This window comes from Bos indicus x Bos taurus, chromosome 9 (assembly GCF_003369695.1).
Source record: "Bos indicus x Bos taurus breed Angus x Brahman F1 hybrid chromosome 9, Bos_hybrid_MaternalHap_v2.0, whole genome shotgun sequence".
Taxonomy (NCBI): Eukaryota; Metazoa; Chordata; class Mammalia; order Artiodactyla; family Bovidae; genus Bos; species Bos indicus x Bos taurus.
The window spans coordinates 62,739,803-62,765,613 of NC_040084.1; the positions used below are offsets into that span (position 1 = coordinate 62,739,803).

Below are 25,811 nucleotides of genomic sequence, written 5' to 3' on the forward strand. Positions count from 1 at the left end.
AGATGTTCAACATACATAAAATCATTATTAAAGACTTAAAGAATGATTATAAGTTCAAGAAATTTTTATAATAAAGCGCTTATTTTTTTAAATAAAGAACACTATTCCTTAATGAAGTAAAGAGTTCAAATATTTCACCTCATCAAAATTATTACAAGGAAAATCAAAATGCTGTTTATCCTACAGAAGAAATGGAAGAAACTGGCAGCAGTAATTAGACACACATCTGTTCTACAACTATTAAAATAGTTAACTTACTAAAAACTATCTAAAAGGTTCTACAATTATGCTAAATGAAATAGAACTCTAATTAAATGTTTTTATAATATAGAAGATGGCCACAATTAGTGGCCTTCTCACACTTCAAGGTTTAAGACTCATCAACACATGGCAAATTTAGGTGCTATTTCCTAGAAAAGAGGGCATCTTGAAGGAATACTCCATGAGGTCCTGCTTGTATCCTCTGGCATACAGAGGAAGCTTTTTAAAACTGTGCAAGGAGCAAAGTAGGAAGGACAGAATTATATTTTACTATCAAACACTCAAAAGAAAACACTTCTTACCTTGTCCTCTCTACAACCCTATAACTACTAGAAGTAGTAAGCCATCAGAGAGGAGGAAGAATAGAAAAGGTAATCTGGTGAACTGAAGAGCAACATAGTAACAAGTTACTTTTTCTGAGTATATATATTCCTAAACCCAGACCCTCTCCAAGTTGGACAGAAGTACAAATTACCTGAAGGCCTAGTCCTTGGAACTGGCATGTGAAACAAGAGCAGTCTTGTGGGATTGAGCCCTTTACCTGTGGAGTATGACCTAATTGAATTGAATTGTAGGACATCTATTTGGTGTTAAGAGCGTTTTAGAAGTGGTACTGGAAAAAATACCACGTGTTTATAGAGTTGTCAGTACAAATCTCTCTCAATAGGACTTGGAAAAATCAAAACAAAACCTACCAACTGAATGGAAAAATCTGCATTCTGGAATGGTCTTGTGATTATCCTTCTACTTCTAGGAATAAAACTCAGCAGATGTTCTGTGTCTAAAAAACGTTAAATCTGCAAATGTTGTCATGGTTGGTTTTAGTGTTTTCCTTGGTTATGCAGGAGACATACGAGACTCGGGTTCGATCCCTCGGTCAGAAAGATCCCCTGGAGAAGAGAATGGCTACCCACTCCAGTATTCTTGCCTGGGCAATTTCGTGGACAGAGGAGCCTGCTAGGCTACAGTCTCCAGGGTCACAAAGAGTCAAACACACTGAGTGTTTAACACTTCACTTTGGTTATTTTATGATATGATGATATGATGCAGGATGACTTCACTCACACCTTCAAGTTTTTTGAAATTAACACCAATCATGAACAGTATGAAAAGGCGAAAGGACAGGACACTGAAAAGATGAATTTCCCAGGTCGGTAGGTGCCCAATATGCTACTGGAGATCAGTGGAGAAATTACTCTAGAAAGAACGAAGAGACGGAGCCAAAGCAAAAACAACACCCAGTTGTGGATGTGACTGGTGATGGAAGTACAGTCCGATGCTGTAAAGAGCAATATTGCATAGGAACCTGGAATGGTAGGTCCATGAATCAAGGCAAACTGGAAGTGGTCAAACAGGAGATGGCAAGAGTGAACATCAACATTTTAGGAATTGGCGAACTAAAATGGACTGGAATGCATGAATTCCAGATGAACTCAGATGACCATTGTATCTACTACTGTGGGCAAGAATCCCTTAGAAGAAATGGAGTAGCGATCACAGTCAACAGAAGAGTCTGAAATGCAGAATGCTCAATATTGCAGTAATTCAAGTCTATGCCCTGACCAGTAATGCTGAAGTTGAACAGTTCTATGAAGACCTATAAGACCTTCTAGAACTAACACCCCAAAAATATGTCCTTTTCATTACAGGGGACTGGAATGCAGAAGTAGGAAGTCAAAATATACCTGGAGTAACAGGCAAATTTGGCTTTGGGAGTACAAAACAAAGCAGGGTAAAGGCTAACAGAGTTGTGCCAAGAGAATGCACGCGTCACAGCAAACACTCTCTTCCAACAACACAAGAGACGACGCTACATGTGGATATCACCAGGTGGTCAATACTGAAATCAGACTGATAATATTCTTTGCAGCCAAAAATGGAAAAGCTCTCTACAGTCAGTAAAAACAAGATGGGGAGCTGACAGTGGCTCAGATCATGAACTCTTTATTGCAAAATTCATACTTAAATTGAAGAAAATAGGGAAAACCACTAAGACCATTCAGATATGATGACCTAAATCAAATCCCTTACGATTATACAGTGGAAGTAAACAAATAGAGTCTGTGGAAAATTCTTAAAGAAATGGGAATATCAGCCCACCTGACCTGCCTCTTGAGAAACCTGTATGCAGATCAGGAAGCAACAGTTAGAACTGGACATGGAACAACAGACTGGTTCCAAACAGGAAAAGGAGTACATCAAGGCTGTACATTGTCACCCTGCTTATTTAACTTCTATGCAGAGTACATCATGAGAAATGCTGGGCTGGAAGAAGCACAAGCTGGAATCAAGATCGCTGGGAGAATTATCAATAACCTCAGATATGCAAATGACACCACCCTTATGGCAGAAAGTGAAGAACTAAAGAGCCTCTTGATGAAAGTGAAAAAGGAGAGTGAAAAAGTTGGCTTAAAACTCAACATTCAGAAAACTAAGATCATGGCATCTGGTCCCATCACTTCATGGCAAACAGATGGGGAAACAATGGAAACAGTGACAAGACTTTATTTTTTGAGGCTCCAAAATCACTGCAGATGGTGACTGCAGCCATGAAATTAAAGGATGCTTGCTCCTTGGAAGAAAAGTTATGCCCAACCTAGACAGTATATTAAAAAGCAGAGACATCACTTTGCCAACAAAGGTCCATCTAGTCAAAGCTATGGTTTTTCCGGTAGTCATGTATGGATGTGAGAGTTGGACTATAGAGAAAGCTGAGTGCTGAAGAATTGACGCTTTTGAACTGTGGTGTTGGAGAAGACTCTTGAGAGTCCCTTGGACTGCAAGGAGATCCAACCAGTCCATCCTAAAGGAAATCAAAGACAGGCTGAAACTCCAATACTTTGGCCACCTGATGTGAAGAACTGACTCATTGGAAAAGACCCTGACGCTGGAAAAGATTGAAGGCGGGAGAAGAAGGGGGATGACAAAGGATGAGATGACTGGATGGCATCACTGACTCAATGGACATGAGTTTGAGTAAACTCTGGGAGTTGGTGATGGACAGGGAGGCTGGGAATGCTGCAGTCCATGGGCTTGCAAAGAGTCGGACACGACTGAGCGGCTGAACTGAACTGATGCGTATAATTCTTACTTCACCTAGCACCTGTCTCTCTACTGAAGATCATTAAATATTATTTTCCTTTTTCTGGAAAAAGAAGTGTAGATGTCTAGGGAATTTCATGCCTGGCAAATGTTAATATGGGTTTGATCAAACACTTAGGTCTCCCCTATTAGTTCTCTTGCAGTAATGAATCAATCTTGTAATAGTTTTAACTTTTCCTGGAAAAGAAAATAATGTACTGAGTTCCCAAAAGTTTTGAAGTTGTAAGTTTCTTCCTTTTCTTGTCTCCCAATCAATCCCCTTCCAAAAAAACCCTTAAAAAAACTATATATATCTACATGTGTGTATATATATCTACATTTTGCCCAGGCTCTACATTTCTTGATATATCTGGCTCTGCACAGGGTATTTAATGCATTACCTTTTTTCCTTTACATAAGTGAGTTCTACTGTCCTGAGGTAAAAAATTTCTTAACTTTAGTTATAACCAAAGATGAGTTATTTTAGGTATAACAGGGTCTGAACTGATGAGAAAAATAACTGACAAATCACAGAATGTTAGAACCATAAAGCACCTTAAAAATTATATATTTTCACTTCATTTATAGATGAAGAAAGAGAGAGAAAGAGTCTCGTGAAAAGCAGAGCTCTTAGGTGGCTGCTTAGTGGTCTGGGACTAAGTGTATTAATAACTGGGGAAAGGGTAGAAGAAAAGGATCACAGCAGATGATGAGATGGTATGAAAAAGAAAACTAACGACATGCTCATACTGATGACTTACAGGGGAATAAGTTTCAAAGTTGGTTTAAAAAACAAATATCTATTTTTACAAAGCTATGAGGTGATATTCAAGCTGGTTAGTGTACTGATAGTAGAGCTTCCCTTGTTTCCCAAGACACTAAAATTAGTAGAACCACTGTGGAACTGGAAGCATTCCCAACATGACTGGCTAATAAATTACGCTTTCTTCAAATAAAAAGGTTATTTATATCTACTGCCTTAATATATACAAAACCTTCCGTTTCAGGCAGGAATTCCAGAATAATAATCTTTACGCATAATCAGAATAGATCTTAAAGATCACTTAATTTTGTTTTATGAAGTTGAGTGACCTGCAATTCGAATATTAACTGAATCAGTAATTAGCAAAGCCAGGTAGCCTCACTCTCTATGAAACATTCTGTCCACTCACATACTGTTTGTGGCAATGTCACAGAACTGTAAACCTGTAGATTACTTTATTATTTCAATTATTCCTCCTAACTTTATGAGGTTATGGACTATTTATCCAATTTGCCAGCCATATTTCAGGTGAAAGTAAGAAAATCCAACTGAAGGCAGCAGAATCAGTAAGAAAAGTTTCACACATAATAAGAAATTTAGAAGAAGGACAGGTTGCGGGACTGGCTAGTTTAGCAGCTCAACAATTTCTCCAAGGACCCATCTCTGCCTTCACTCTGCCATCCTCAGGTGGTACTCCCACCCAATCCCCAGGTCTCAGCAATAGCCAGAAGATGAGACCACCACTTCATGTGCATCTTTTTAAGGAACAGAGAAACCTTTTCCATAAACCACAAGCTCAATTCTATCAGTAAATTTTTCCTCAGGTCTCAATGACCAGAATTTCATCACATGCCTATGCCAAAAATCACAGAGCCATTGAGAGAAAATGGATACATGTATATGTACGATTGAGTCCCTTTGCTGTCCACCTGAAACTATCACAACATGGTTAATCTGCTTTACTCCAATACAAAATAAAAAGTTAAAAAAAAAAATCACACAGTATAAAGGAACTCCATAGTTGACTTTTAAACCAATCAAATGGCACTCTCCAAGATTCCTATTTTAAAATAAAAACGTGTGAGCAAAATCAGGGTTCTATTAGAAGTGGGGACAGCCTAAGCTTCACACTTTGGTTGTCCCTCCAATGATCTTGTGTTCAAGAATGAGTAAGTCTGTGTGCCTGTGTGTGGTGCTTTTATATTTATATATACATACAGAAATGAACAAAGATAAAAGTCATCGGGAACTGGTTTGGAGAGGCATATGGGAGGAAATAGTATAGAAGAGATAGGAAAAGAAATCTGTAAGTCTTCCTACAAGGCATAGACTGCTTCCATTAATGAGTAAACTATAAGTTTAGTAAGCAAATTTAAACCTGTGGTCTATGAAGAATGGCTTCCTTGGTAGCTCAGAGTCCACCTGAAATGTGGGATACCTGGGTTTAATCCCTGGGTTGGGAAGATCCCCTGGAGGAGGGCATGGCGATCTACTCCAGTATTCTTCCCTAGAGAATCCCCATGGTCAGAGGAGCCTGGGTGGCTACAGTCCATAGGGTTGCAAAGAGTCAGACACAACTGAGCAGCTAAGCACAGCACAGCTTGAAGAATGACTGATGGAACTAAGGCTCAGATGCTTAATGTGGGAAATAAACAACATTTACTGAATATTTACTATATACCAGACACGTAATACGTACCACCAATTAGATAAATTACAGTCATATGCTGGTATTAAAATGGACAAAGGTATAAAATAAATAAGTCATAAGATCACAGAACTAGACACAGAGAGGAGATTCAAACCTTAGTAGTCTGACTTCAGAGCCCAAATTCTCAAATACTAAGCTCTACATTTCTAGAAAAATAAAGCGCCGATTCACAGCCAAAGTAACAAATCTGAAGACTTATCGCACAAAACCAGAGTTTTAGTCTTATTCTTTGTGGTCTCACAGGATAAACCAAGACCACCAGGTTAAAGTTTTAAGATAAATCTCTGCTTTCTATCAGACTGACCATGCAACAGAGTTAACCAAAAATTGAGCAGGTTGGCCTCCTGGGACAGGAGGATCTATCACTGAAGTTACCAAAGCAGCAACAAAATGGCTCTGAGTTTAGAATGCAATAAATAAAGGAATCATACTTAGGGAGACACATTCCATCATGCCAAAAGAGACTATACTAGTGGGGGTGGGAGGGAGTCCCTAAACTGGTGATTCACAGAGGTTTTGACTGATGGGCATATTGTTTACAAATTAGTTTAGTTTCTAACATTTAGAAATCATAAGTTTACAGAGAATTTGGATTTCTAACTTTTTTTAATTTGGAAAATTTGGAATCCTTGGGTTCATAGTCCAGCCCTGCAACAAGTGGTTGAAGCTGAGGCACTAGTTCTCTGGTTGCTGGAATCCTCACCTAGCGTCTCCCTCTTGAAGGGACCTATTGGATTCCCACAAGTTAACTATTGTCATCACCCCAATTCTATAGTGTGTATTAGGCAGCAAGCCTGGGATCTGAGAAAGAAATACAAGCAAAAGAAAGGTTAAAGGGTCATATTCCAGCAGGATCTCTAAAACAGTGTTTCTCAACCTCTTTTTCACTCTCATCTGCTCCTATGGAGACTTAACTTTTTTCCCTAACTCGCCCCCACCCCCAATGAAACTGTAAGACCACAAATGTACTATATAACTGTTTATGGACCACAAACTATTATAATATCTAAAATTCTTTTTACTCCCTGAGAACCAATTTTGTTCCCTAGGGAACAAAAATAGACATTTAATATTCTGGCCAAGCTGATTTATTATTATCTAAATCAGAAGAGACTGGAATATCTATAGAGATAACGACAGTATAGATTGTAACTTCCAGAAGCTTCATTTAGTTCCTCTCATGATTATTAGGAGAAAAAAACAAAAGAAGAACAAATCCACAGGAGTGTTCAATCTAATAAGCATGAGGATTAAATTACACTATTGTGCTAGGTAAAGATAAAACTGGAGTGTTGGATATGTCTATATTGTTAAAAACATGGTCCAATTTCAGTTTACATCTATGATTCTCTAGAGCACATGTTTTCAAAATTTTGACCTCATAACCCTTTACTTTCTTAAAAATTACTGAGAAATCCAAAGTGTTTATGAAGGCTGTAACTACTGCTTTTCACCACGTGAGAATTACAAATGAAAACTGAGATGTTTAATTATATACTTACAAGTGGATTTTAAATAACAAGAAACTCATCCTGTATTACTATCAACACGGTATTTTTAATGAAAAAATTTTTTCAAAAAATTAGAAGAGTGGCCTTTTTTACATTTTTCAAATCTCTTCAATGTTTGACTTAATAGAAAAGAGGATTCTCGTATCTATCTCTGCATTTAATCTGCTGCAATATCACATATCATGTAACCTCCAGAAAACTCCACTGGACAGAAGTGAAAGAAATAACAGGGTTTTCAATTTTTTGTACCCACTGAGCATGAGTGTGGGTGATACTCTTTCAGAATTTCAAACTTGCTAAATGTTACTTTAAGGTTCTGTGTGAAAACGGTGGATCTAGACACATAGAATTTGTACTTTGCTCCCTTCAAACCTCACTAAACCAAGAGTGATTTAAGTGACATAAACTTACAAGGACTAAGAAAACAGAAGTAGGGGAAAGATAAACAAAATTTTAAACACTGGAAAGCATATGTAAGATTAGCACTCTGAGAAAAATGACTCCTAAGTAGGGTTTAGGTAAAGACCTAATTCTTCGCAATCACCAAAGGGCTCAAGAACCAGAGCATTTGGTGCCTCTGGCAATGAGGCAAAGGTGAGACCGAGAATGACAGGACTGTGTAGGCAGGTGGCCCCTCTGATTTCTGCATCCCTCTCTGTAGTTAGGTGACCCAAGCTGGGCACCACCACAATCCCCAGTAGTTTATTCTGGGGAGAAGTAGAGGGGAAAAAAGATATCTGCATGAGATGAGGGGAGCATTCAGTTCAGTTCAATAGCTCAGTCCTTCAGTTGTGTCCGACTCTTTGCAACCCCATGGACTGCAGCACGCCAGGCCTCCCTGTCCATCACCAACTCCCTGACCTTGCTCAAACTCATGTCCATCGAACTGGTGATGCCATCCAACCATCTCATCCTCTGTCATCCTCTTCTATCCCACCTTCAATCTTTACAAGAATCAGCGTCTTTTCAAATGAGTTAGTTCTTCGCATGAGGTGGCCAAAGTTATTTGGAGTTTCAGTTTCAGCATCAGTCCTTCCAATGAATATTCAGGACTGATTTCCTTTAGGATGGACTGGTTGGATCTCCTTGCAGTCCAAGGGACTCTCAAGAGTCTTCTCCAACACCACAGTTCAAAAGCATCGATTCTTCAGCACTCAGCTTTCTCTATAGTCCAACTCACATCCATACATGACTACCGGAAAAACCACAGCTTTGACTAGATGGACCTTTGTTGGCAAAGTGATGTCTCTGCTTTTTAATATACTGTCTAGGTTGGGCATAACTTTTCTTCCAAGGAGCAAGCATCCTTTAATTTCATGGCTGCAGTCACCATCTGCAGTGATTTTAGAGCCTCAAAAAATAGTCTGTCACTGTTTCCACTGTTTCCCCATCTATGTGCCATGAAGTGATGGGACCAGATGCCATAGTTTTTGTTTTCTGAATGTTGAGTTTTAAGCCAACTTTTTCACTCTCCACTTTCACTTTCATCAAGAGGCTCTTTAGTTCTTCTTCACTTTCAAGGGTGGTGTCATTTGCATATCTGAGGTTATTGATATTTCTCCCGGCAATCTTGATTTCAGCTTGTGCTTCTTCCAGCCCAGCATTTCTCATGATGTACTCTGCATAGAAGTTAAATAAGCAGGGTGACAATATACAGCCTTGACGCACTCCTTTTCCTATTTGGAACCAGTCTGTTGTTCCATGTCCAGTTCTAACTGTTGCTTCCCGACCTGCATACAGGTTTCTCAAGAGGCAGATCAGGTGGTCTGCTATCCCCATTTCTTTCAGAATTTTCCACAGTTTATTGTGATCCACACAGTCAAAGGCTTTGGCATAGTCAATAAAGCAGAAATAGATGTTTTTCTGCAACTCTTTTGCTTTTTCAATAATCTAATGGATGCTGGCAATTTGATCTCTGGTTCCTTTGCTTTTTCTAAATCCAGCTTGAAGATGTGGAAGTTCACGGTTCACGTACTGTTGAAGCCTGGCTTGGAGAATTTTGAGCACTACTTTACTAGCGTGTGAGATGAGTGCAATTGTGTGGTAGTTTAAGCATTCTTTGGCATTGCTATTCTTTGGAATCGGAATGAAAACTGACCTTTTCCAGTCCTGTGGCCCCTGCTGAGTTTTTCAAATATGGACTATAGAGACAACTTCCCTTCTTGAGTTCCTTTCTCCTCAAAATTGCCAAAATCTCCTTAGCTGAGTCATTCTCAGGAAATTCAAGAGAAAAGACCCAAAGATTCTGAAACAAAGTCTTCCACCATTAAAAGACAACAGCTGAATCCCCTTATGGTGAAAGTCACAACAAATCCCACTCATGAGCTTGGAGTTCTCAGTCGGTTTATTGGTAGTATATCTTTAAATGGGGCTTCCCAGGTGACTCAGTGGAAAGAATTCACCTGCCAATGCAGTTTTCTCTGGTCAGGAAGATTCCTGGCGAAGGATATGGCAACCCACTCCAGTATTCCAGCCTAGAAAATCCCACGGACAGAGGAGCCTAGTGGGCTACAGTCCATGGTGTTGCAGAGTTGAACATGACTGAGCACTCATGCACACACACACCCCTTTAAAGAATGGTAACCAAGGAGCACTCAAGAGGTTAAAACATATTAGTTTAAAAGGAAACTTGGAGTATACAAGAAGACAAAATTTCAAGAAACTATCATTACTATTTAGGGGTCAGAGAATGTATTAGACCTATGAATAAAAATACCGTATCATAAAGGAATATTTATAGAAAAAAGATTTAAATTAAAAATGTAATAGCAGAAATGAAAACCTCAATCAAAGAGTTGGAAGGTAAATTCAGGAAATTTACCCCCAAATTAAAAGACATAATAAAGAAAAGAGATCTGGAGAAGAGCGCTAGAGATCTCAAAATCAACAACAGGAATTCCAGAAATTAGAACAGAAAAACGGAGGGGAAGAAATCAAAGAACTAATTCGAGTTAATTTCCTAGAATCTAAGGACACAAATTCTAAGAACTGAAAGACCCACTGAGTGTGCAGCACAATCACTTAAATTAGACCTGTATCAAAGCACTACTTCATAAAATCCTGGCACTCAAGGACAGAGAAGATCAAAACAAGCTTCAGACAAGACTGGGGCAGAACAGAATTCTCAATAGCAACACTGGAGCCAAAGGAAAATGAGGTACTCCATTAAAAACTGAAGGGGAATCATTTCTGTCCAACTACCACAGGTATTAAGACAGAAAAGTCATTTTCAGACATGCAAGCTCTCAAAAAGTTCAACTTGTCGGCATATTTTTTTTTACAATGCTACTGAAGAGAGAATTTCATCAAAATGAGGGGAGATAAACCAAGGAAGGAATGAAAATGATATCTAGGAAAAAGGGAAACAGGAGAGAGGTAAAGGAGAAACATCCTAAGAAGACAATGGGCCTGAAAAACAACTATCACATATCAGATGACTCTAGGACCAATTTCCTCAAGATGAACTTAACAGACTACCTAACGTGCCTGAATAAGCTGAGAGGAGATTTATACAACTGAGGGAGAGTCTGGATTGCATCAGTGAGATAAACATAGAATATTCAGCTAAGAAAATAAGGTAATTTAAATATATTAACCTTTACTCAGCAATTAGAGAATGCACATCTTTAAAAATGCAAAGCATTTACAAAAACTGACTCCACACTATGCCACAGTCACAAAAATAACTAAGAATATTATACATTTCACATTCTTTGAACACAAGGCAATAGTTAGAAAATATTAACAAGATACACCTACAAAGAAAACTACAAATTTGAAAATTTTTAAGAGCATTTCTTTTTTTAAAAGAATTTTTATTTTATATTGGAGTACAGGTGAGTAACAAAGCTGTGTTAGGTTTCAGGTGTACAGTGAAGTGATTCAGTTATACATGTTATCTACTCTTTTTTCAAATTCTTTTCCCATTTAGGTTATTACAGAATATTGAGAAGAGTTCTTTGTGCTAGGTCCTTGTTGGTTATCTATTTTAAATATAGGAGTGTGTACATGTTAACCCCGAATTCCAAATCTATCCCTCCCTCGTGTGTATTTCTAAATCATGGGTTGAAGAAATCATAATAGAAATCAGAGAATACTCAGATTTAAATTATAGCCAAAATATTTAAAAATCTGCAGGATGCAGCTAAAGCAATCTTAAGAGGGAAATTTATAGATGCGTATGTTTGTACTTTAATTTATGCTACAGCTTAAAAAAAAACATGCAAATTTGTTCCAACACAGTATGAGCAAAACATTAATCTTCTATTTGCCTATGTGTAACTTTTTTAGTGAGAAACATTAGGTGAAACTAGAAAACTACACCCGGCTGAACTAAGCTGTGTAGGAAAACAGAAAATGCATACAACTCAAATATGTACCAGCTATGTCAGTTCACCAGGTGTGTGATGAGCCATATCTATCCACACATGGTTTCAACTTTCTGTCCAATTTCAGAGAATTCTCTTCCCACTACCTCACCAACAAACTGCAACTCTTCTGACACCACTCCTACAAAGTATAGGTCTTTTTCAAGGTAAAGCACCACGTTTATCTTAGTTATGTACGTCTTAACCACTAGATATAAAATTGTACTGCAGTTCTTACAAGACTCCATGGGTGACACTGATGAAGTTTTGAGTGTTGTACCTTTAACCCCATTTCCCCCATAAGCCTTGTGATTTTTGTTGTGCAATTTTGCACAGCAAAGTGATTGGCAGTAATACTTACGTTGCGATAAAGCTAAACTGGCTGCAATAGAAAAAGACCAAATGAAAAGTCAGAGAATATTAAGACAGAGAAATCTGAAGACATATTGTAATCAGACAATATTATTATTATTGTGTCAGTATTAAATTTCCTGAGTGTGATGACTGCATTTTTTGGACTTAAGAGAGAAACACAAGGGAGCAATGTCATGATGCCTAACTCTAAAGAATTCAAGGGAAAAAAAGAGAATTAAAGCATGAGACAAAATACATATAGCAAAATGCTAACACTGGGCATTCAGTGTACTATCCTTGTACTTCTTCTATAATAAAAAGCTTGGAAAAGCAAAATACTGGGGATGGCAAGTGGCAGACTGAATTCCTCACTCTTTATATCCACACTTTTTCACATGACTTTGGGATACTTCTCTCAGAATGGCAGAGAATATTTTCCTACCTCACGTGACTTGTTTTAACAGTGTGTGGCAGAAGTGATAGTAGGTTATCTCTGAGTTTAAGAATCTTCCTCCTTTGTATGCTTCTACCATCAAAAGGAGGTGTGTCCAAATTAGCCTGCTGTTCCAGGAAGATGAGAACATGTCATCCCTGTTGCTCCAGGGAGCAACCACCCTCTATCTCTTGAGACCACCCTCTATCAGTTGACATCCAGTCAACCTTAAACCTGTGTATGACGACTTCAGCCAAGGCCAGCATATTGCCTTGCCAACCCTGTCCTGACTTCAGATAAATGAGCAATATATACCATCAGATGTCACTAGGGTTTTGTGGTTATTACACAGAATTTTGTCAAAACAACTAAGTAGTTAATTAGACAAAGAGAAAAATACAAAGAAAGCATAAAAATTTAAAAGTAATAAAAAATAAGAGCAGACGTATAAGAAATAGAAAATAAAAATGCAACAGACAGGATCAACAAAACCAAACACTGGTCATCTGAAAAGACTTAAAAAAAAAAAAAAATCCTCAGGCAAAAGTAATCAAGAAAAAAGAGAAGGTACAAATAGACTTAGGAATGAGAAAGGGACCAAAACTACAAAATACAAATTTTTTTTTTTTAATCTTAATACACTGTTATTCCTTATTTGAAACAGCTTTAAAAATCTTTTTAACTATTTGTTTTTTAATGAAACAGCTTAAAGATATGAATGAAATGGAAAGTGTTTTAGAAAAAGTTACTAAAACTATCTCAATAATAAAGTTTCTTTACTCTCTAAAGAAACTGAATCCATTTTTTAAAAAAGAATCAAGTTGGTTTTCTATAGGAAAATCCAGGAAGTGATCCTTTAGGAAACAGACTGTCTATTAAAGAAACCTTTGGAAGAAAGGAAGGGATAAAGGGAGGGAATAAAAGTTCCCCCAAAAGGCTACAAACCGAATAAACATAATATGAGAAAGGAAAATCACAGACCAATCTCACTTAGTAAACAGATTTTAAAATCCCAAATATTACCCAACCAAATCCTGCAATAAACTCTCAAAATTAAAACAACAAACAAACAAACTGAAACAATCACAAAGTTATAGAAAACTGAAAACACAGTACAAAGAAAGTTTTTTTCCAGAACTATTTGGGAGTAAGTTGCCAACCTGGTGCTCCATGGCTTTCAAGTATTTAATGTGTATTTCCTACATGATCAGAGTAAGACCATGAGAATCAGGAATAAATAGTACACTACTACCATTTAACTCTCAGACACCACTCAAGTCTGCCATTTATTCCAATGTCATCTTGGACGGGAAAGGATATAGTTCAGAACCATGTTCTGCATTTAGTTGGCATGGTCCCTTCAATCTCTAAGTCCTAAGTGGAACCTTAAAGACTCATTTAGGACTCTTACACTATCAAAGATTAGATGCCAGTTATTCTTGTAGAAAAGCTGTCAAATTGGATTTGGTGTTTTCTCATAATTTTACCCATGAATTTTGGCAGAAATATCACAGAAGCATGATGATTTCTGCCCACTGGATCCTATCAAGCAACACATGATTTCAATTTGTCCCATTATGGATGATGTTTATGTTGGTCACTTGATTAAGTTAGGGCCTGCCCTCATCAATCACAGAAGGCAATGGCAACCCAATTCAGTACTCCTGCCTGGAAAATCCCATGGATGGAGGAGCCTGGTAGGCTGCCAAACCAATTTTGAAAGAGCCAGGTGGGATTATATCCCCTAATCAGATAGAAAGACATCTTAAAGAGATGGAAATTGAGACTGCATGATATCTGTACAGGTACAGATGACAAAGGAGAACTAGAGGGCTTTAACAGAGTTAAGTGTATATGGAAATTTGGGTATATAACAGATGTGCCATTAGTTTTATCAGTGAGAAATATACAGAGCGTTCCATAGATAATGCTGAAACAACCATCTCCTCAGGAGAAAAAAATTACAATTCCCAGTATATAACAGAATTATATTCCAAATGGATTAAATATCAAAAAATCTAAATGTGAAAAGCAATACTTTAAGAATACAGGAGAAGATCTCAAGATCTTGAGAGTATTTCAAAGGACAATGAAGGATTTCTTACACAAGACACAAAACACACAACCATAAAGGAAGATGCTGACAGCTATAGTTCCACTAGAACTTAGTATTTGGTCACCAAAACCCCACATAAAATGAAATGCTACAACTGGCAAGAAGTATTTGAAACCCATATTCCCAGGAATACATATTAACATATCCATAATAAAAAGTTCCTCTGAATAGAACTGGTAAAGGAAGTTATTCCCAACTACCAAACTAGTCAGAAGTCTAACTTCAAAAAATCGACTGACACTTATCTGCATCCTTGGCAACTCCCGAGTCTTCCTCAGCATCTCAGGCTAGAGTTTGTCCCTTAATGCTGGTGCTATTTTTGTATCATCTTTCTCCTAAACAGTGAGAACTGAATCAGTCACTCTTCAGTTCAGTTCAGTCGCTCAGTCGTGTCTGACTCTTTGCAACCCCGTGAATTGCAGCATGCCAGGCCTCCCTGTCCATCACCAACTCCCGGAGTTCACTCACGTCCATCGAGTCGGTGATGCCATCCAGCCATCTCATCCTCTGTCGTCCCCTTCTCCTCCTGCCCCCAATCCCTCCCAGCATCAGAGTCTTTTCCAATGAATCAACTCTTTGCATGAGGTGGCCAAAGTATTGGAGTTCCATCTTTAGCATCATTCCTTCCAAAGAACACCCAGGGCTGATCTCCTTTAGAATAGACTGGTTGGATCTCTTTGCAGTCCAAGGGACTCTCAAGAGTCTTCTCCAACACCACAGTTCAAAAGCATCAATTCTTCGGCGCTCAGCTTTCTTCACAGTCCAACTCTCTCATCCATACATGACCACAGGAAAAACCATAGCCTTGACTAGACGAACCTTTGTTGGCAAAGTAATGTCTCTGCTTTTCAATATGCTATCTAGGTTGGTCATAACTTTTCAAAATTCCAAGGAGTAAGCGTCTTTTAACTTCATGGCTTCAGTCACCATCTGCAGTGATTTTGGAGCCCCAAAAAATAAAGTCTGACACTGTTTCCACTGTTTCCCCATCTATTTCCCATGAAGTGATGGGACCAGATGCCATGATCTTCGTTTTCTGAATATTGAGTTTTAAGCCAATTTTTTCACTCTCCTCTTTCACTTTCATCAAGAGGCTTTTTAGTTCCTCTTCACTTTCTGCCATAAGGGTGATGTCATCTGCATATCTGAGGTTAAGTCACTCTTACTTGTGATGAAATTCCAAATTATTTCATAATCTTACTTCCATATTATTCTGGTGCAGACACTTGTTTCCCAATACCACAGTCTACTGTCCTTGACCAATGGCCCACTCTTGTAGCTATTTTAGTAGCACTTCTGCATTTTCAAAGAAAATCAATTATGAACTTGACATAATTCACACGCCCATACGCTCATTCTAGGATGTGAAGTGACCATTCAGAACCTGAGTGTCTGACAGCTTTAAATCCTAAATAATTTCTAATATGGATGCTATAAACACTCACTTTCCAGAATTTCCAAGAATCCAAGGCCTAATTCCTTGCAGCATTTTGGTGGCATGAACATCACAACCCCAAAATTTCCTATTCCCTTCCTTGCCATGGTATGGCCCATTAATTCCTCTAGTTCTAATAGTACTGGCTTGGCCAAAAAGTTTGGTTTTACCATACCATCTTATGGAAAACTCAAATGAACTTTTTAGCCAACCCAATATATCTTCCCAATCCTAAAGAAAGGCAATGTCAGAGAATGTTCAAACTACCATACAAATGCACTCACTTCACATGCTGGCAAGATAATGCTCAAAATCCTTCAAGCAAGGCTTTAGAAATATGTGAACAGATAACTTCCAGATGTACAAGCTGGGTTTTGAAGAGGCAGTGATCAAATTGCCAACATTTGCCAGAACACAGAAAAAGCAAGAGAATTCTAGAAAAACATCTACTCCTGCTTCACTGACTACACTAAATTGACTGTGTGGATCACACAAACTGTGGAAAATCAAAGAGATGGGAATACCAGACCACCTTACCTGTCTCCTGAGAAACCAGCACGCAGGTCAAGAATCAACAGTTAGAACCAGACATGGAACAAATCACTGCTTCAAAAGTGGGAAAGGAGTATGACAAGCCTGTATATTGTCACTCTGCTTATTTAACTTACATGCAGAGTACATCATACAAAATGCCAGGCTGGATGAATTACATGCTGGAATTAAGATTGCCGGGAGAAATACAACCTCAGATACGCAGGTTTAGATTTTTGGGCTCCAAAATCACTGCAGATGGTGACTGCAACCACAAAATTAAAAGATGCTCCTTGGAAGAAAAGCTATGACCAACCTAGACAGCATTATCAAAATGCAGAGACATCACTTTGCCAACAGAGATCCATCCAGTCAAAGCTATGGTTTCTCCAGTAGTCATGTATGGATGTGAGAGTTGGATCATAAAGAAAGCTGAGCACCAAAAAATTGATGCTTTTGAATTGTGGTGTTGGGGAAGACTCTTCAGAGTCCCTTGGACTGCAAGGAGATCAAACCAGTCCATCCTGAAGGATTCCAAGGACTTTCACTGCAAGGACTGATGCTGAAGCTGAAACTCCAAATACTTTGGCCACCTGATGGGAAGAGCCAACTCACTGGAAAAGATCCTGATGCTCAGAAAGACTGAAAGCAGAAGGAGAAGGGGATGACATAGGACGAGATGGTTGGATGGCATTACTGACTCAACCAATATGAGTTTGAGCAAGCTCTGGGAAGTGGTGAATGACAGGGAAGCCTGGCATGCTTCAGTCCATGGGGTCACAGGGTTGCACACGACTGAGGGACTGAACAACCAGAGACACACAGATGATACCACTCTAATGACAAAAAGCAAAGAGGAACGAAAGAGCCTCTTGATGAAGGTCAAAGAGGAGCATGTAAAAGCTGAATTGAAACGCAACATCCAAAAACCAAAGACCACAGCATCTGGTCCCATCACTTCATGGCAAACAGAAGAGGAAAAAGTGGAAGCAATGACAGACTTTATTTTCTTGGGCTCCAAAATCACTGTGGACAGTGAGAGCAGCCATGAAATTAAAAGACACGTGGCTCCTTGGAAGGAAAGCTATGACAAACCTAGACAGCAGATCAAAAAGCAGAGACATCACTTTGCCAATAAAGATCCATACAGTGAAAGCTATGGTTTTTCCAGTAGTCATGCATGGATGTGAGAGATGGACCATAATGAAGGTTGATAAGAATTGATGCTTTTGAATCATGGGGCTGGAGAAGACTCTTGAGAGTCCCTTGGACTGCAAGAGATCAAACCAGTCAATCCTAAAGGAAATCAATCCTGAATATTCATTGAAAGGAATGATGCCAAAGCTGAAGCTCCAATACTTCAGCCACCTGATGTGAAGAGGTGACTCACTGGAAAAGACCCTGATGCTGGGAATGACTGAAGGCAAAAGAAGGGGCTGGCAGACGATGAGATGATTAGATAGCATCACCAACTCAATGGACATGAATTGGAGCAAACTCGGAGATGGCAGAGGACAGAGAAGCCTGCCTTGCTACAGTTCACGGTGTTGCAGAGTTGGACACAAGACTTAGCAAATGAACAAATAACATAAGCAAGGTTTACAAAAGCAGTCAAATGAGTTCCTTGGTGTAGAAGGTCTCAATTTTAGACTAATATATACATGTTTGACACTAACCTGTTCACAGTGCCCATGAAAGTGGCCCAGACATGTTCGACTCTTTGCAACCCCATGGACTATATAGTCCTTGGAATTCTCCAGGCCAGAATACTGGAGTGGGTAGCCTTTCCCTTCTCCAGGGGATCTTCCCAAACCAGGGATTGAACCCAGGTCTCCCGCACTGCAGGTGGACTCTTTACCAGCTCAACCAAAATGCCCATTATTGACTCTTTAATTTCCTAAGAAACTTGATGTAACAGAGATTAAAAAGTAACAATGTCTAGAACATAACCTAGAAAGGAAGTGTTTTTAGATTCTATCCAATTAACTCTTACAACACTGTATAACTCTTTCTGCATACAGGAACTTTACCCTAAAAATGACAACTGCGACTGCAGTTTCGTCTCCACAGAATTTCTCATTTTTAGAATTATATTCTAAGAACACAAAATACATCTGGTTAGTGCTGTTATGGAGAAGGCAATGGCACCCCACTCCAGTACTCTTGCCTGGAAAATCCCATGGATGGAGGAGCCTGGTAGGCTGCAGTCCATGGGGTCACCAAGAGTCGGACACGGCTGAGCGACTTCATTCTCACTTTTCACTTTCATGCGTTCGAGAGGGAAATGGCACCCCACTGCAGTGTTCTTGCCTGGAGAACCCCAGGGATGGGGGAGCCTGGTGGGCTGCTGTCTATGGGGCTGCACAGAGTTGGACACAACTGAAGCGACTTAGCAGCAGCAGCAGCAGTGCTGTTATAGAAGAGGTCCTAGAAAGCTCCCGTGCCTCTTCTATTATGTGGGACAAAGTGAAAAGGTGTTGTCTATGAACTAGAAAGTGGGCTGTCACCAGACCAGATTCTGTTCATGCCTTGATATTGGACTCCCCAATCCCCAGACCTGTGAGAAATGAACTTCTATTGCTTTTAAGCCATCCAAATTTATGTTAATTAGGTTATAGCATCTCAAATGAACTAATACACCTACTTCAGAACATGAAATATTACAGCAGAAAGCCCACCTTAAAAAGTGATCAATTCTTCAAAACTAAACCTCTATCTTAAACCACTCATAAAAATTAACTCAAAATAGACTGCAGAGGTAAAAGTAAGGAAGATTGGAGACTGTAGATCTTCTAGAATAAAACATAGGAAAAAACCTCCTTTGCTGTACAGAAGCCTTTTAGTTCGATGTGGTCCTCCTTATCTACTTTTGCTAATCATCAGGGAAATGCAAATCAAAACCATGACAAGGTATCAACTCAGATCTCTTAGGGTATCTGTCATCAAAAAGAACAAATTAGTCCTGGAGAAGATGTGGAGGAAAGGGAACCCTTGTGAACATTGGTGGGAGTGTAAAGTGTACAACCATTATGGAAAACAGTATGGAGGATCCTCAAAAAATTAAAAATGGAACTACTGTATGATCCAGCAATTCTACTTCTTGAATATATACCCAAAGAAACTAAATTAGTATTTTGAAAAGATATGTGGAACCCCATGTTCATGTGGCATTTTCACAACTGCCAAAATATGGAAACAGCTGAGTCTACTGACAAACAATGAAAATGTTATATATACACAAATTCAGTCACAAAAAAAGAAAAAAAAACCTGTTATTTGCTACATCTTGGATGAACCTAGAGGACGTTATGCTAAGTGAAATAAGCCAGACAGAAAACGAGATACTATATGATCTCACTCATACACAGAATTCAAAAAAAAAAATTAAGTCAAAATCATAGAAGCAAAGAGTAGAATGGTGACTGCCAGAGATTGGGGTGTGGGAGGAATGTAGAAATGCTGGCCCAAGGGTACAACCATTCAGTTATAAGGTAAATAGGCTTTAGGAATCTAATGTACAGTACAGTGACCAGAATTAATTTCAAATTTGCTATGACAGTAAATCCCAGTGTTCTCACCACACACACACATACATACACATACATAAATATGATAATTATGTGAGGTGATGGTTAGGCTAATTTGATTGTAATAATCTCATAATGTGTATGTATATCAAATCATCATCATACACACCCTAAATAAATACAATTTTATTTATTAATTGCACCTCAAGAGACCTGGAAAAAATTGAAAGCATTTATTAAAAAAAAGAAAATGAAAAGACAAGGCTTAGGCTGGGAGAAAATTTTTGCAAATAATGTACCTGATACAGGACTTGTATCCAGAATACATAAAGAACTATTACAACTCTATAATAAAAAGAAAAATGACCACCCCCTCCTAAAATAAATGGGCAAAAGTTTTACATGGACAGTCCACCAAAGATTAACAAATGACTTAAGAAGCACATGAAATGATGTTTAATATCATTAGTCACTGCTGCTGCTGCTGAGTCGTTTCAGTCATGTCCGACTCTGTGCGACCCCACAGACGGCAGCCTACCAGGCTCCGCCGTCCCTGGGATTCTCCAGGCAAGAACACTGGAGTGGGTTGCCATTTCCTTCTCCAGGAGATCTTCCTGACCCAGGGATTGAACCAGGGTCTCCCGCATTGTAGACAGATGCTTTGCTGTCTGAGCCTCCAGGGAAGCCACAAATCCACTAGAATAGCTGTAATTAAAGACAGACAATACCTAGTTTTGGTGAGAATCTAGAGATACTAGAACCCTCATGCTGTGCTGGGAAGAATATAAAATGGTACATACAACCACTTGTGACAAATAATCTGGCAGTTTCACAAAACTGTAAAAATAAATTCACTATCTAAACCAGCAATTCTACTAGCAAAGCACCCCAACAAATATAAACACATTGATAAAAAGAAATGTATATGAATGTTCATAGCAACACTAACTGGCAACAAGTCAAATGTCCATTAGATGGAGTAGATGGGCAAACTGACTGTATTATATCCATAGACTTGAATATTATCCAATGAAAAAAAATAAAAAGAAATGAAATACTTCACAGCTTTTATCCCACTTACTAAGAATATTCATATATCCTGCTATGTGCCTATGGGCAACCCAAAGCCCCTCTTTGGTATTGTGTAAAACACAGTACATACACCATATAACTTTTTGAAAAGTCATAAAATTTTGAATTCTGAATCACATCTGGCTTCAATGGTTTCAAATAAGGATTGCTGAAGTCAGAATTAATAACTTTCTCAAGCCCTTCTAACACATTCAAGTATTCTGTATCTTTTAATCACCTATATTAAGCATCATCCATTTCCCAACTACAAATTAGTCCTTATTTTAACATTTTTTAAATGACTGAACATGAAGCACAAAGACAATGTGTATTATGTGATATGACTCAATTATTTTAGAATTTAAATTTTAAACAGATCAGCGTCATATAATACATAGATCTTTAGCTGTCTGAATTTCCTAATTTTAATGCATCATATTCATAGAATCAATATGAAACTAATGGAAAATACTGATCAATATATTTAACATTGCTTAAAACATTAATGGTTTGAAATATTTTTTCCAAAAAAATATTAACTATCAATTCAGAGGCACCTGATATGAAGATTTAACAAAATACTCCTAAAACAGAAACTATCTGAAAACCATTTCAGCTGTAGCTCCTTTATAACCTTGAATCAGAGATGGAAAATAAAACCTTCTGAAAGGCTTCTCCATCGCATAGTCTATGAAAAAGAAATTTCATACCACCCCAGCTGTCAGGAATATAAGACTAAGAGCAGCACGGAACTACCATTTCACTTTGCAAAATGACAAAGATTATAAAACTTAAATGTCAGTAATAGATTGTTTAATAAATTATGGTATAGGTACAGTAAAGGCACTCAGTCGTGTCCGACTCTTTGTGACCCCACAGACTGTAGCCCACCAGGCTCCTCTGTCCATGGGATTCTCCAGGCAAGAACACTGGAGTGGGTTGCCACTTCCTTCTCCAGGGGATCTTCCCGACCCAGGGATCAAACCTGGGTCTTCCTGTATTGCCGCCAGACGCTTTACCGCCTGAATCACCAGGGAAGCCCTAAATTATGGTATGTGCTCATTATAAAATGTTTTATTTAAAAAGAATGAAGTAGTTTTGAATTTACTGACATGAAATGATCAGTATATATTATTAGATGAAAAAAATGTACAGCACAGAACAATATTTATTATCTTGCTACTTAAATACAAACATATAAAGAATTACATTTAAGTGAATGCATGGAAAATGTCTACAAAGATACAATTTTGTAACTAGTTATCTCTGGAGTGAAGAGTAGAACAGGAGAGGGAGGATGACACTTTTGTATCGATGGATTTTTAAATAACACAAATGTCATTTTTAACTTAAAGGGAATAGTTAAAAAATGGAAAGAGACTATTAATATTATGTACTGGAGAGCTAAGAAAAACTAGTAACACAGAAGCATCTTATCTGACTTAAAGAATGTTTCAACTACATAGATAACTGTGTTAGAACTGACTTTCAGATGATGTTAATGACTATTACATTTCTATGAATAATTACTATCAGTGAGTAACCTCACTCCAAACCATGACTTCACTGGCTCCTAATAAGTCAAACTCTACAGACAGATTATATATTAGGGTCCAATCCCTGGAAAAGAGTTTTATATCACCAAAAACTATTAAAAGTAAAATAAATGCATGTTTCAAAGATATTTTTTAGATATTTAAATATTCCTTTGAAGGAATTTTCCTCAGTATTCTTAAAAAATATATCCATGGGCCTAAGAACTCCTTTTTCTGCTAAATTTTCCTGTAGCAAGCATAGGCATTTTTCACTGCTTCAAGAACTTCAAAATCTTCTAGGATTTTCTATCTTGACAATATTCACTTCCAAGATAATGTTCACCAATGCCTGTGAAAGTACCAGAATAAAGAAAGCCGAGAATAGGGCGTAACCATAATAGTGGAATTTTGCTAGTTACTATGGAGATTTAGGGTTAGCAAGAGAGTAAAAATAGAAAGATTACCTGTGTTTAAAACTTAACCTCTATTAAAAACAATTTTTTTTCCTAGATAGACTTATTGTGCTAACACACACACACACACACACACATACAGAATTGGTAGGGAGAGGAAGTAATCCAAAAGGACACATGAGTCAAATGAAAGAGCTGCCAATGCCCCAAACTGGAACAATTTGAGCAACAAAGTACAATAGTATTAAATTATAACCCAAAGCATAAAACATAGCCATGAATGCATATTGATGTAAATAAATGTGGCAAAAGAGACAAACTTCCCATTACAAAAAAATTACAAGAACTTCCCTGGTGGTACAGTGGGTAAGAATCTGCCTGCCAATGCAGAGAACACAGATTCAATCCCTGGTCAAGGAAGATCCCACATGCTGCGGAGCAACTAACCCCATGTGCCACAACTACTAAGCCCTCCCTCTAGAATCCTCAAGCCACAACTACCGAAGCCCATGAACTTAGAGCCCATGCTCTGCAATAAGAGAAGCCACTGCAGTGAGAAGCCCAAGCATCAAAACCAAGAGCAGGCCCTGCTTGCTGCAACTAGAGAAAGCCTGCACACAGCAACAAAGATCCAGAGTAACCAAAAATAAATATTTTTAAATGACTATAAAAGGTTATTAATTTCTTAAAAAAAAAAAAAGAATTACAAATAATCTATCCAGACACCATAATCAAGGAGGTAGAACCTACCTTCCCACATCTTAAGTGTAGTGATTTCCTTCCAAAGAGTACATCATGGGAAGGGTGAAAAAAAAAGAGTGACATTACATTGGAGAAACCTACAAACACTACTGAGCCAGGTAATCAAGGTCAACATCAACAGTGTTAGATCATATCGTTAATATGTACCTGTAACATGACTGATATGACAACAGCACTTTACATGCTTGGTCTTCCTGCCAAAAAACTATAACTTCAGTCTAATCAAGAAAAAAATCATTAGACAAATTCCAATTGAGGGATTTTCACAATATCTCACCAGTACTTCTCAAAACAGAAGGAGGTATTAAGAAGAGGTGGCAAGAATACACAGAAGAACTGTACAAAAAAGATCTTCACGACCCAGATAATCACGATGGTGTGATCACTCACACTCACCTAGAGCCAGACATCCTGGAATGCAAAGTCAAGTGGGCCTTAGGAAGCATCACTACAAAGCTAGTGGAGGTGATGGAATTCCAGTTGAGCTATTTCACATCCTAAAAGATGATGCTGTGAAAGTGCTGCACTCAATATGCCAACAAATTTGGAAAACTCAGCAGTGGCCACAGGACTGGAAAAGGTCCGTTTTCATTCCAGCTCCAAAGAAAGGCAATGCCAAAGAATGTTCAAACTACCACACAACTGCACTCATCTCACACGCTAGTAAAGTAATGCTCAAAATTCTCCAAGCCAGGCTTCAACAGTACATGAACCATGAACTTCCAGATGTTCCAGCTGGTTTTAGAAAAGGCAGAGGAACCAGAGGTCAAATTGCCAACATCTGTTGGATCACTGAAAAAGTAAGAGAGTTCCAGAAAAACATCTATTTCTGCTTTATTGACTATGCCAAAGCCTCTGACTGTGTGGATCACAACAAACTGTGGAAATTTTATGAAAGAGATGGGAATACCAGACCACCTAACCTTGCCTCTTGAGAAACCTATATGCAGGTCAGGAATCAACAGTTAGAACTGGACATGCAACAGCAGGCAGGTTCCAAACTGGGAAAGGAGTAGGTCAAGGCTGTATATTGTCATCCTGCTTATTTAACTTATATGCAGAGTACATCATGAGAAATGCCAGGCTGGATGAAGAACAAGCTGGAATCAAGATTGCTGGGAGAAATATCAAGAACCTCAGATATGCAAATGACACCACCCTTATGGCAGAAAGTGAAGAGGAACTAAAGAGCCTCCTGATGAAAGTCAAAGAGGAGAGTGAAAAAGTTGGCTTAAAACATTCAGAAAACGAAGATCATAACATCTGGTCCCATCACTTCATGGCAAATAGATGGGGAAACAGTGGCTGACTTTATTTTTTTGGGCTCCAAAATCACTGCAGATGGTGAGTGCATCCATGAAATTAAAAGACGCTTACTCCTTGGAAGGAAAATTATGACCAACGTAGACAGCATATTAAAAAGGAGAGACATTACTTTGCCAACAAAGGTCCGTCTAGTCAAAGCTATGGTTTTTCCAGTAGTCATGTATGGATGTGAGTTGGACTATAAAGAAAGCTGAGCACAGAAGAATTGATGCTTCTGAACTGTGGTGCTGGAGAAGACTCTTGAGAGTCTCTTGGACTGCAAGCAGATCCAACCAGTCCATCCCAAAGGAGATCAGTCCTGAGTGTTCACTGGAATGACTGATGTTGAAGCTGAAACTCCAATACTTTGGCCACCTGATGTGAAGAACTGAATCACTGGAAAAGAGCCTGATGCTGGGAAAGATTGAAGGCGGAAGAAGGGGACGATGGAGGATGTGATGGTTGGATGGCATCAGCAACTCAATGGACATAAGTCTGGGTAAACACTGGGAGTTGGTGATGGACAGGGAGGTCTGGTGTGCTGCAGTCCATGGGGTCACAAAGAGTCTGACACGACTGAGTGACTCAACAACTCAACTGAACTGCTCAAAACTTAAGGTCATCAAATACAAAAA

At 38.5% G+C, this 25,811-nt stretch overlaps 1 protein-coding gene across 1 annotated transcript in view; it reads right to left on the reverse strand.

Annotated features, from left to right (window-relative positions):
• Positions 1–25,811, reverse strand: part of ZNF292 (zinc finger protein 292) — a 95,671-nt gene that overhangs the window by 43,566 nt on the left and 26,294 nt on the right. The window lies entirely within an intron of this gene.